This window comes from Trachypithecus francoisi, unplaced genomic scaffold, assembly GCF_009764315.1.
Source record: "Trachypithecus francoisi isolate TF-2019V2 unplaced genomic scaffold, Tfra_2.0 Contig01474, whole genome shotgun sequence".
NCBI classification, from domain to species: Eukaryota; Metazoa; Chordata; class Mammalia; order Primates; family Cercopithecidae; genus Trachypithecus; species Trachypithecus francoisi.
In genome coordinates, this window is record NW_022681435.1 from 21,048,298 (window position 1) to 21,062,352 (window position 14,055).

General features: G+C 38.1%; 1 protein-coding gene and 1 long non-coding RNA gene across 3 annotated transcripts in view; both read left to right on the top strand.

Moving 5' to 3' along the window:
* The window catches only part of ZNF407 (zinc finger protein 407), a 467,858-nt gene that overhangs the window by 229,106 nt on the left and 224,697 nt on the right, over positions 1 to 14,055 (top strand). The gene's annotated exons all lie outside the window — the stretch shown is intronic.
* On the top strand, positions 12,404 to 13,513 carry LOC117062437. The gene is made up of 2 exons (XR_004428373.1): positions 12,404 to 12,478; positions 12,808 to 13,513. It is a non-coding gene; the product is annotated as an uncharacterized LOC117062437 (long non-coding RNA).

Below are 14,055 nucleotides of genomic sequence, written 5' to 3' on the forward strand. Positions count from 1 at the left end.
CTTCCAGAAGAGGTCATTTTCCTGAGGATAAATAGTGGGACAAAAGACAATTAAAGATTCTCATTTCCAGATGTACTCAACATGTCCTGGGAGAGTAAAACCTACTGTTAAATGTGTTGAAAGTGTATTTACACGTGACTGTCTGATAAATGGTCACTACAGGGAAGTTTGCGGGAATTTTAAAAACTCTTCAAATGGGTTCATCCTTTTCTGAAGGAAAATAAGCTCTATAGAATATCCCCCTTTGTTCTCTTTACTGCTTTTCAAGACCAGATAACATGTTGATGATCATGGTATAAACCTACTAGTTTATTTTCATTCTAAAGAATGGAACAATATAGAAAGAGTCACATACAAATTACTTGGAGAAAGATCGTTTAGTGAGGCTTACATTAAAAAAAAATCCAATACTAGGTGTGAAATGATAATGCCTGTTAGTACCGGTAATATACTGATATCTTGTTGTTGTTACCTTAAAGCAAGGTGAAATATCAGTCACTTCTAATATTATTCATCAGGATGCTAAGAGTAACATGCACTCATTGAGCATTTAAAATTTTTCTGAATACTAGAAATTCTAATGCCTGTGTTTGCTGAAGGACTTTTATTTTCTTTTATGGAGTTTTAGTTTTTCTTTTGTATGTAACTTTTTCTTTTTCTTTTTTTTTTTTTTTTTTTTTTGAGACGGAGTCTCGCTCTGTCGCCCAGGCTGGAGTGCAGTGGCCGGATCTCAGCTCACTGCAAGCTCCGCCTCCCGGGTTTACGCCATTCTCCTGCCTCAGCCTCCCGAACTTTTTCTTTTTCTGAGACAGGGTCTCACTGTGTCATCCAGGCTGGAGTGTAGCTGCCTGATCTCGTTCACTGCAACCACCACCTCCTGGGCTCAAGCAATCCTCCCACCTCAGCCTTCTGAGTAGCTGGGACTTACAGGTGCCCACCATCATGCTCAGCTAATTTTTGTATTTTTTGTAGGGATAAGATTTCACCATGTTACCCAGTTTGATCTTGAACTCCTGAGCTCAAGCGATCTGCCCATCTTGGCCTCCCAAAGTGCTGGGATTACAGGTGTGACCTCTGTGCCTGGCCCATTTGTGTAACTTTAAAAATTACACAAAACTAGTCCAGGTCTCCCTTTACTGTTCACTATATTTTTTCAGCATTATTACTTATAGATATTATGTGTTCTTTCTACAATCAGTTATTCATATTGGCAGTTACTTTCATATTTGTTGTATTTCTACCCCTGTTTCTAAATATTAAACAGGTATATTCCAGCTCGTTTTCCTCTCTACCCACTCCTTAAAATACATGCTTCCATTTCTATACTTTTCCATCTGCCATCCCAAGAATATATTTTTAGATAGGTGTTTAGGGAGAGTCTATTAAAAAATGCATCTTCCGATATGAAGCTGTGATTCCTACAGTTATATCCTGGGACCCGAGGACCTCATGCCACTGAATGTCCTTCCTTTACAAAGTTCAATGTACAGTTAGAATGCGTCCTGTGTTCCTCCGCGGATAGCTTGATGTCGGTGCCTGTGAAGCGTTTACTCTGCCCCACTCCTTACAGGATGGTTTGGTTTTATGCCACTGTGGTCTTCTTCTTTTCTTCATTTCCCCCTCTCTTTTCATATCTACACTCTAATCTAGACAACTGTGTTGAAAGTTCTGTCTAGGAAGATTTACAGCAGAATTGTTTTCACTTTTATGGTAAGGTATTCAAAGTTTTTTAAAAAAATTATGTATGTACTTTATTAAAAGTTCTCTTTGCATTGTGTTGTTTTGGCTATTTTAATTCACGATAATTGGCAGTGATAATTGCTAATATTTAAAGCATAGTTTTTTTCCACAGTACACTGTAGGTATTGGAATTCCTTACTCAGTGAATCAAATGAGTATATGTTGAGTTACTTGAGTTAAACAGATTGATTGCTTCAGATTCTTTTGTTTCATTTCAAATGGAGATCCTCTTTTAGATACTTTTATGTATCATTTCAAACTGTTTTGCAGGCATCAATCATCTTTTTCTCACTATTGATTATCTAGGAGTTATCTATTTTAAATGATTTAAAATTTCTATACTTCTGTTTCTTGTGCCATTAATTTCACTATTATTGAGTACATTGTCTGCAAAGGTGGACTTGAGAAGAAAAAAAAAGTATATCTCTAAATATAGCTGTATTAAATGCTTGAAGACGCACCCTAAAATTTTGATGAACGTAACCAGGACAATTTCTTGTTTATCTATTGTATTTATACTTTTATGTATCATGCTGATAAATGTAGTTGAGAGTTGTAGTTTGGACTTTATTACTGTATTTAAGAAATAATTTCATTGGTGCACGTCTCTATTAGTAGGGAAAACAATTGCCATTGTACATTCAAAGTTATTAAATTAGTTACTATTAGAGGAACATAGAGTATCTGTCAGGGTTCCTCCAGAGAAACAGAACCAGTAGAAGGTACATATGCACGCACTGGAGATTTAGTATAAGGAATTGTGTTATGCGATTTTTGGGTAGCTAGGCAAGTCTGAAATCTGATGAGCAGGTTGGAAATTCTTGGACAGAACTGATGTTGCAATTTACATGCAGATTTTTTTCTTCCTTATGGAAACCTTAGCAGTGCTCTTAGGCCTTTCATCTGATTGGAGGAGGCCCGTTCAGATTACAGAAGATGATAATGTCCCTCTCTTCGAGGCAACTGATTTCAGCTGTTAGCACATCTACAAATACCATTAGAGAAACACCTGGATTTGTGTTTGGTTGAGTAACTTGGGACTATAGCCTCTCCAGGTTACTAAATGTAACTGATGAGAATCCATTGAAAATGCATTGCCAGTTGCCAAGCAGTGTGGATACCCACACTTTCAGGTACCCATACTGTAGGTATCTAAAAATGTCGTGTGTATGTATTGAAAGAGCACATTTATGAAGATTTTACCAAGAGATTATGGGAGTTAATAATAAATTAAGGACTAGAAGAGGGAATAGGGAATGACATCAGTCATAGTAATATTTACTTATGGATACCAGGAAGAGTCAGAAAATACTGTTAGACTCTATAAAGCGAGGAGGAGGACCTAGGAAGCAAGTGAAGAATTTCTTCTTTTTCAAATTGAGTTTTGTGTGGAAATTTAATGTCCACTTGAACATCATCAGCTGTGGCATATTAGATTGGGCAGAGATCTGACATTCTAGACCTATACTCTTACTTTAGAACTGTACGGTAGGAAGTTGGAAACATGCAGACTTTGGGAAGATTCTGTCCTCTACAATATACACATGGCTTTCAGGAAACCACCCTTTCTTGGTCTTTTAAGTACCTTACAAGTAACTCCTTCTCTAGTCTGTTTTGTTGGTTCATCCTCTTCTGCATACACCCTTCATTCTGGAAGGTGCAGGACTCAGTCTTTGGCCTGTCCCAGGTCTGCCTCATTTTCTTAGGGATCTTACCCAGTGCTATGGCTGTCAGTGGTCTCTGTGGGCCAAGAACTCCCAAGTTGTTGATCTCCAGCCAGAGCTTTCTCCCAAACCTCCAGGTCATATTTCCATCTGCTGATCTAGTCCCTCCATGCTGATGTCTAATAGGCATCTCAAATTTAATTTATCCAAGTGGAAAAACTCGTTTCTTCTTCACCACCTCAGCACCCCTCCCACCCCAATCCACAAGTGCTTGCCTCTCTTACAGATTTTATTTTTTTTTATTTTTGAACATTGAGATAGATCTTGCTTGTTGCCCATGCTGACCTTGAACTCCTGGGCTCAGGCATTCCTCCCACCTCAGCTCCCCAAGTTGCTGACACTACAGGCATGCCCCACCACACCTGGCTATAGACTTTCCTGTCCCACTGGATGAGATCACCATCTTTCTGTTTACATGGGCCATAGCCTTTGCAATTATCCTGGACTTCTGCCTCTCATGGCTCACATCCTATCTATCGGGTTCAAAATAGATTCTGAATTTTACAGCTTCTCATCACTACAGTCATCTGTTTGAATTATTCCAGCTGTCTCCTAATTAGTCCTCCTGTAACTCATCCATCTTCCCTTATGGGATCTTTTCTCAGTTTGGTAGACACGTTGATGCTGAAAGTGAGAACACATAACTCATTTGCACAGAGCTCTTCCCTGGTGCCTCAGTTCTCTCAGGGAAAACCCAGTGATGAGGTCTCTGTTGTCACCTCTCAGGCCCACCTTTCACCTGCCCTCTCCCTCCTGCACTGCTCCGGGGTGCTGGGCTCTTTGCAAGGCGTGCCCCTCTTCAGTGCCCTTGACTATCTGGATTATTGCTTTGCCAGATTTTCTCATGTAGTAATGAGCTGAAACCAGCTCTTACAAAGTGGGCCCGTTCTTAAACTTTAAGGAATTTTGTGAACTGGTTGCCATTCTTTTCGTAGGCTGAAATTGGCCACAGTGGGAGCCTTTTCACCATAGAAATCAGCAACCACTGCAGATTAGTTCCTTACTCCACCCCCAGCCTCAGAGGGGCTGTTAACCGTTACCACCATGTCACCGTCACAGCTGATCATTGCCCTTCATCCCCTGCTTACCGTTTCCCTGCTTAGTGAGGCGTGTCCTTAGTGTTGAATTTAAAGTTGGAGGTTCCCAAACCTCCTCACCCTGCTCTATTGTTTCCAGTAGCACTTATTTTTAAACATGCTATGTAAGTGTATGATTTATGAATTTTTCTTTGCTATTTATTAACCATGTTCACCCAAGTGCCCACCACAGTGACTGGTGCATAAAGGGCCCTTAGTGAATTCGAATTGAAAGGTTGTTGTTAATGACGTTAATTGTAGAATCATTTCAAGGCTTCTATGCCAGGTACTAAGAGAGAAAGGGATATGTGTGTGTGTGTTTTGTTTTAGAGCAACACTGATGAAGTTGAGCCATCTGCATAGATTTTAGGAAATTCAGTGATGAAACTCGTGAAAAAGAGGTATAGTCAGTCTTCTGGATTATCCCTAGACTCAAGTATCCAGCTTGCTTTGTAAAAATGTCAGCGTCATTAGGAGCTATTAATCCTTTATGTTATCTCCTATGTTTGTACCCTGTTACTGATGTTGCAGTCCTAAAATTGGGAACTTTTTTTTTATTGTGAAAATTTACACTTTGGATTACAGTTTTTTATTAGGTTCCTGAGGTGAGATTCATAATCCTTATTCTTAAGATTGGATTAAGATAGCTTAATCTTGCATGATGTAGATTTCTTTGATCTTTGTGTTATTTTGGTCAGGCATTTATGCATTAATGATTTTTGGAAAGGTTACATAAGATTTTTTTATTCTGTTGGATCCTAGACTATAGACTCTTTCAGACCTTGCTCACCTTATTCATGGCTAAATTGCCTGCACCACTTAGCAAATGTGGTAGAAATGACAGGTGCCTAATAAAAGGATCTTTGATTTAACTCAGTAGCCAATTTCACTTTCTTTGTGTTGGCCCATAAATTTACAGCCTCTTTGAAACTCCATTATAACATTGTTAAGTGCACTTCTCATATTTGAAGCAAATTATCAAATAATTTGCTTATGTAAAACAAAGTATTTCAAAAATTTTTAAATTCCTACTGTATTTAAATCTTTTTCATAGTGATCTATGACACTGGAGTAACAATAGTGTTCATATTGATGCTTTCAGCTGCATTTCTTTCTGTTCTCATATTGTTCCTTGTTAGGTCATTAGTTTATTTTTGATAAAACAGTGATGTCTTTTTGACCCTGGAAGTTTTTCCTTAGTGATTTTTGTGTGTCTGTGTGATTCCTTTTCGTTTTCTTTGACGTGTGGAGTGTGCTATTTAGATAAATGTTTGCTTATTATATATACTATATTGTTCTCTTTCGGCTATGCTATTTATTTATTTATTAATTATTTTTTGAGACAGAATCTTGCTCTATTGCCCGGGCTGGAGTGCAGTGGTGCAGTCTCGGCTCACTGAGACCTCTGCTTCCCGGGTTCAAGTGATTCTCATGCCTCAGTCTCCCAAGTAGCTGGGGCATGCACCACCATGCCTGGCTAATTTTTGTAGTTTTAATAGAAACAGGGTTTCTCCATGTTGGCCAGGCTAGTCTCGAACTCCTAAGCTCAGATGACCCGCCCGCCTTGGCCTCCCAAAGTGCTGGAATTATAGGCATGAGCCACCATGCCCAGCCCTTCTGTGCTATTTGATACTGACTTTTCATGGACTCTGTAGATAATGGGTATGTTTCTGACATCCATCCATTTAAGGAGTTGATCTTCCTGCACGAGATACAGTAATGCTTAACCAAAAATACTTTGACGAATGAGTATATTGGGTGTATGTGTTTTATATTTCTATTTTTTATAGTATTTTCTCTTAATTACTACTTTTTGAGTACTTCCTGCTTCATCTTCATTGGAAACTAACCCTGTTAAGCCAAATAGTTATATAAATAAAACATATATAAGTTCTAAACTTTCTAAGTTTCTAGATCATTTATATTTATTCAGTCATAGTAAGATTACATAGAGTTAAAAATGAAAAATTGTGTAATTTTTACCTTAACACAAATTTGATTCCAGTGGAGACGTATATCTTCTCTTAAAACAAAATGAACAAAAATATACCTTATTATCCACAATTTCATCTTTACTTTTTCATTTGTTTAAAAATGATGATTAAAAGTGTATTACAGAAGATAACAGCACAATGAAAGAATTCTCTTATCTATATGCTTCATATGCATGGGGCTAGCAAATCTGATCTTACTTAATACTATGATTTATTTACAGTGTCTATAAACTTGTACTCATACTGGAGGGAATGAGATTATGCTTGGAGAATCCCAAAACCTTGCTTTGATTTTTTTTTTTTTCCTTTTTCTGCTGCCTTGGTTTATGCTAGAACTAGGCAAGAAATATGTATTGAATTTATCAAGAGTACACAGATCTTACCTTACAGCATTACAGCAGCCCCTTGAAGGGATAAGCCATGTTCCACTTGTGTTTTTTATAATAACCTCATATAGTAAATGTATGATTTTATATAAAATCACATTTATATAGATGTCTTAGTAAATGACTGGAAAAAATTCCAACTTTATTAAATATGCAACTTAGTTTAAACATAAAACCTGAAATATAGTCTAGAAAAATGTTTCTAAGGTGTTAAAAATGTATATGGAAGTGTTGAATTTCAGGAAATTGATGTAAAACAATTAGGTCATAAATACTCTCAAATCTCAAGCACTGCCATGAAACATTGTTAGCCGGTCTGTGTCCACCCCTCCAACCTTGACTCTACTGCCCTCCTGCTCTACACGCTTGCTGACACCATACTGAGTCTTTTTCTCTCCTTGGCTGAGCCATGCTTGTCCTTCCCCCATGGCTTGCTTCTCCTCCCCCATGGGGTGAGCTTCGCAGAACCCTCCCCTGAGCCTCTGCAGTTGGACGGTGAACACCTCTGTGAGCTGGGGCGCCCTGTGTCATAGCATTTCTGCCCACTTGGAAACCCAGCTTCCCTCAGGATTTCAGATTCTTCTCTAAGGCACAAGTCGCATTTCGTTCTCCTTTGCATGCCTGTGTTCATGCCCTTAACACAAATATTTATGATGAATGACTAAAGTAGTTTGAATGATATATTTAATATGCAGCTATATTACTGATCTGATAATGGCTTTTTAAATACTAAGTTAAATTGATACTTGTATTCAAAATAGACCTCAAAAAGGTACATATTTATATACATATATAAATGGTAGTTATCTTTTATAAGAAATATTGAAAACACAATCTGATGTTTTTCAAAATTTTTAAATTCATTAAAATATAAATTTGTAAAAATGACCCATGCAGAATTATATGTTTAGAGTCATCAAAATGGGGAAACAGCATGAGAAAACAAGATAAGAAAATGCTTTTTAAGGTCCTGTCCTAAGGAATGATGGGGCCCAGAGGGAGTGCCATGATAGGGTTTTGAAAGGCCACCAATAAAGGACTCTTCAATGTTAAACTCATCCTTGATGTGTCTGCCCTAAATAAGCTGAAGAGAAATCAGCCTAAGAAGAGACTAAGGGCACATAGGCATCCAACTAATGATTGAAAAGCAAGTTCTGAAAGTGAAATACCAGAAGGAAGAAGAGCCAAGTGATCCTGATTGATGATTCCGGAGTAAAGCGTGTGGCTCAGGCCATCTGTGACCCACATAAAGAGAACAGGATGCTCTGTTGCCTTCAGGGTGCCCGGCTTGAAGGCAACCAGAAGGGCAAAAGAGATCCCAGAGAGAATGCAAGAATTGTTCCTTAATTTTAGTCAACCTTAAATTTCTTCATCGTAAATTAAAATTTTTAATAAGTGAAAAGAAAGTGCTGTGAAATGATGGTGATGCTAAAGTTCTCCACATTGAGTTTGTGTTTGCTTTAAATGTGTTTGGAATCAACCAGCAGTGTTTGGTGATTTACCAGATAATCTACTAAGAGGTATCTTTTGCTGAAAACCAGTAATGGAGAGATAGCAAGAATTAGCTTCTACAACTTTTCAGTTTGGAAGTGCATTATAAAAACATGACTTTCATCTAAACATAAAAGAATTACTTAATCTTTTTCATTATAGTAAGGATTATTGATATCGCAAGCCATTAGAAATGAAGAATACTCTTTATTCCCATTTAATTTCCTTTATTTCTTAGTTGTTTATTTTGTTGGCTTTCAAAACATGAAAAAATCCTACAAAGTTCATAATTTGATTGTATTTGTAAGTCATTTCATCATCAAAAGCAAATTACACTGTAACTAAAAGCTTAAGTGAATGCTAATCTATTTGAAGAAAATACTAAAATATACAATGAAGTTTTACAAGGAAAAGACTGAGTTTAACTATACAGCATGAGCTAATTTTTCCAGAAGGTGTTATCTTGAATGAAGAGTGCTTTTACAAAAATGTTGGGGAAATACATAATAGCAGATAATAAGTAAATCCATTCATAATTGAAGATTGAGATGAATTAATGAAATTAGTTTTAAAATGGTTGGGCTACCAACTGATTTTGTAAATTAGTTATTAATATAGGGAAAAAAATCCCTCACACTTGGAAATGAGGCCGTAGACAGGCAGAGGAACTGATAAATATAGCTACTCAAAATCTAAGTAAAATAATTCCTTGAAATTTGAGTAAATCTGTATCAACTTGGCTCTTTTGTATGCAACTTAGGGTTTTTAGGAAAGTATCTAATTAACTTCTTGCCTCACTAGAAATTATTTTTGAGAGATGCTAGTGAATCAGGAGGAAATGTGAACATTCAAAATGGTCTATTACAATCTTATAAATCTTAGAATAACATTAAGAATATGGTCACAGAATTCGAAATTATTGATATTCAATCATTTTATATATAATATATCCTAACAAACAGCTTAAAGTAGCATCAGTTCATATACAGTGTTGGAAAGCATTGTATTAATAAACCCTTTCTAACAATATCTTAACTGGGACGTTAGTTAAAACATCTTTTTTTTTTGAAGTGGAGTCTGCTCTGTCACCCAGGCTGGAGTGCGGTAGTGCTATCTCGGCTCACAACAACCGCCGCCTCCTGGGTTCAAGCGATTCTCCTGCCTCAGCCTCCTGAGTAGCTGGGATTACAGGTGCATGCCACCAGGCCCAGCTAATTTTTGTATTAGTGGAGACGAGGTTTCACCACATTGTCCAGACTGGTCTTGAACTCCTAACCTCAGGTGATGCGCCTGCCTTCGCCTCCCAAAGTGCTGGGATTACAGGTGTGAGGCACTGCCTTTTAAGGCATCGAAGTCTTCCTTTAAATATTGAACACCTTGAGAGAATATAAAAATAATTTTGTCTTAAAAAGTGGTTTATAGCCAGGCATCGTGGCTCACGCCTGTAACCCCAGCACTTTGGGAGGCCAAGGCTGGCGGAACACAAGGTCAGGAGTTCAAGCCCAGCCTGGCCAACATGGTGAAACGCTGTCTCGACTAAAATAATACAAAAATTAGCCGGGTGTGGTGGTGCACACCTGTAATCCCAGCTACTCAGGAGGCTGGGGCAGGAGAATCACTTGAACCTGGAGGCAGAGGTTGCAGTGAGCTAAGATTGTGACACTGCACTCCACCTGGGTGACAGTGAGACTTAGTCTCAAAAAAAAAGTGGTTTACATGAAGTTTTCCTGTTTGCACTCTTGCTGTTTGTTCAAAGTGATTCTCTTAGGATGTTCTACTGAGAGATATCTGGGCTTTGTAGGCTCAATAACCAATTTATTTTCTTTTGCAGTAGAGTTTGAATTACATTTAAGTTTAATTTTTTACATGCTTTAGTAGGAATAAATAGGCAAAATAATGAAAAACAGTATTTCCCCCCACAATCCACAAGCATAAACACTGAGGAACACAGCTTTGAAGGGTGTTTATATGGGACAGTGTTTAACAGAAACCTCTATAACAATATTAATTCTAAATGTGTCTCACTTCCCTCATGTCAGCCGCTCCATGTTTTTCTCTCCAGGCCTTAGCTGAAGAATACTTGGCTTCCTGTCTTTGCTCAAAGACCGCTTCCCACTTCAAAACTGTGATCATTGAATTATTAATTTCAATTCAAAAGCTCTTTGCTGTAAGAGTCTAGGTTTTCATGATTGTCATCAAGAGTTAAAATCTTACTGGTTCTCATCTTTTTAACTAAGACTTTCTATTTTTTAATTTTTTTTTCTTTTTTGGCAAACACGAGGAAGAAACTGCCAGCAGAAATACAGGTGGAAGCACCTCCTCCTATAGCCTTCTCTTGTATTTTTAAAGCAGCTTTGTCATGTGGTTAATGAAGGAGAAAGTCGACAACATGTGTAGTGTGTATGTCTGCTGTCAGCAGATTGCAATGTGTGACCATGTTTTATCCAGTTATCTGAAGTATCTTCCCAATCTGATATCTCTTCCTTTAAAGAATTTTTTCTCATTTAAAAATAATCATGTTTATTCTATGATATGTATAAAATGAGGTAAAATACAAGAAAAAAAACTCCGCCACCCAGCACAGTGTTTTTATCCTTTTCTCATTGGGAACCTTTCATCCAAGACACACCTTTTTTTCTTCCCATGTAAGCTGTTGTCGTGTGTGTGTACTGACTAGTTTTTTCAGCTAGACTTTTTATAAACTTAAATTTAGAAGTGATGCCTTTTTTTCTAATTACAAACTTGTTTTTTTCTAGAAATTATTGCCTTGAAATCCATATATTTTATAACATGACAAACCTGAACTCGTATAGGATTTTTCACAGGCATACATTGTTTTCCAGACTTATTATATATTTCATTGAAACATGTCTGAGGACCACAAACTACAGCTTAATAATGATACGAATTGAGAAACGTTGAGAAGAACTGAGCAGTTCCTTGTTGCGCCACATTTCTGTTTCAGATGTTAAGGAAGTTTTTCAGTGATTTGAAGTAAAGTCAGCATAGTCATTTTTGGGTGATACTTGATTGGAAGGTTTTGGAGTTTCTTGAAGGAATTGAAACAATAAAACCATAAAAACTTCAGGAAGTAAGACCAGTGCCAACACTGGGTTGTGTTGGATGCTTTATGTCTGCATGGGCATGTGGGCAAGATGATGGTTGCTAGAATTCAGCTGTCTAATCCTTGGTTTCAGTGAACATCTCAGCTTGGCTTCATTGTTTTGTAGAAGCTAGAAAATAAAATATAACAAACTATGTAAATTTGATAAAATATTTTATATTTTTATATAAATACCTCAGTAGGCAAAACTTTTTATTCCTCAAGTCATAACACTGATCATTGGAGATACATGGGTAAGAGTTGAGCCATAAGGTGAGCAGCATCTTTTTCTCGCTTCTGCTCCTGACGTTGACATACTTTTGTGTACCCAAAGTGTTGCCCCATTTCCACAGTATAAATGTGAGAAGATCTCTGGCTAGAATTTAGGATACTTTCATAGAGGATGTTCATAAGCTGTGTCCCTGGGACAAGTTTGTAAACCATCCTGAGCCTTTGTTTTTGTGATGTATGCATGAATATTAGATGGTCGTCAAAGTCTATTTCACAGTCAATTCTAGCTTGAAAATTCTGCATTGTACTGAAGTGGCAAACCACGGATTTGAAGTCACATGAATTTGGATTCCTTCTTCACTGCCACTTCTTGTGGTGACTTTGGGCTAGTCTTGTTTCTGTTGTTGTTGTTGAGACGGAGTTTTGCTCTTGTCGCCCAGGCTGGAGTGCAGTGGTGCAAGCTCGGCTCACTGCAACCTCCGCCTCCCGGGTTCAAGCAATTCTCCGGCCTCAGCCTCCCAAGTAGTTGGGATTACAGGCACCCGCCACAACGCCCGGCTAATTTTTGTATTTTTAGTAGATACGGGTTTCGCTATGTTGGCCAGGCTGGTGTCAAACTCCTGACGTCGTGATCCACCCACCTCTGCCTCCCAAAGTGCTGGGATTACAGGTGTGAGCCACCGCGCCCAGTTATTTCTTTGCTTTTCTAAGCACAGCTTTCGTCTCTTAAAAGGTAGTTGTAAGGCCAGGTGCGGTGGCTCAAGCCTGTAATCCCAGCACTTTGGGAGGCCGAGACGGGCGGATCACGAGGTCAGGAGATCGAGACCATCCTGGCTAACACGGTGAAACCCCGTCTCTACTAAAAATACAAAAAAAACCTAGCCGGGCGAGGTGGCGGGCGCCTGTAGTCCCAGCTACTCGGGAGGCTGAGGCAGGAGAATGGCGTAAACCTGGGGCTGAGATGCGGCCACTGCACTCCAGTCCGGGCGACAGAGCGAGACTCCGCCTCAAGAAAAAAAGAAAACAAAAAAACAAAAAACAAAACAAAACAAACAAAAAAAGGTAGTTGTAATGTTTACCTTATAGAGGCATTTTGAGGTGTAAATGAGACCACATCTGTACAGTTCCTGGGAGTATCTTCTTTGGATGAGAAAGTGTGTGTTTGGAGGTTGGGAGGGGGAGTTGTCAGACTCTGTGCCTTGAGACCTTGGGTGTTCACAGCTATGAGCAAAGCAGAACAGTAGCAGTGCCATGTCCTCTGCAACTCCGTGCTCTTCAGTCTTCAGTGCATTATTGCGTACACCTGTGTACCTGCTTAGACCGTCATCCTTCCAGCGATGTCTTGAGAAAGACCAAGGAGATGCCCTGAGACTTACCACCGTGGGTAGCAGGCCTCTGGAGGAAATGAGTGCCAGCTTCCAGAAGAGATACTAAGATTGAAAGCTCCTGTTTACACACTGTGGAATATTGAAAAGTTGGCTTTGTAGAGTTTGATTTCCATTTAGTGCATATCAGATAAGCTAGCAAGACATTTTGTTTTTACTGGTTTTTGAACCTTTTATTAATGAATAAGTATAACTTATTTTCATAAGGAGGCTAATACTTTCAGAAGAAAGCCTTTTGACTATCAGGCCATATGTTAAAATTAGAGGGAAAAATAGCCGCATTCATGAAATTATACCTGAAGCTGTGGAATAGGTGAATGGCACATTGTTTCTTTGATTGTGTTTCTTTTGTTGGAAGTTAATGGCTTTTTCAGTAAAATTTTTAAAACACTGAACACTATAAATATTTACCGTTTTTGCACTTTTATTTTACTAAAAGGTACACGTCTATGTTGTTTTAAATGTTTTAGTGAAACGCTGTTTTAAATCTTTTGGTGAAAACTCAAGATATTTTTTAGAAACTTGATTCCATGGTTAATGGATAGATTTCATTGTTGCCCAATTTTCCTCTTCTTTCCTTTGATTTGTTTCTAAAAACTTTAGACGGGTCACTTCTTCACCTTTAGTATATAGCTCTTAAATTGATGTCCAAGGTGTCATTTTAATTCATACTTCTCTATCTGTTCTGTCCACACATTCTACTCCTTTGCCTCCTTTTCTCCTTTCACTTGCCCCTACCCCTGTTTCCATACCCCACCTTATGGCAGATACACTCCAATGCCAGTGGGTCTAATCTATGAATTCAGTGAATATTTTTATTTCTTATATGTATGGATTTGACTAACCCTAAAACTTTATTACTTACAATCTTTTCTTTGGTTTATAACAAATAAAGGCTGATACTTTAGAAACTAAAGTTTCTGCT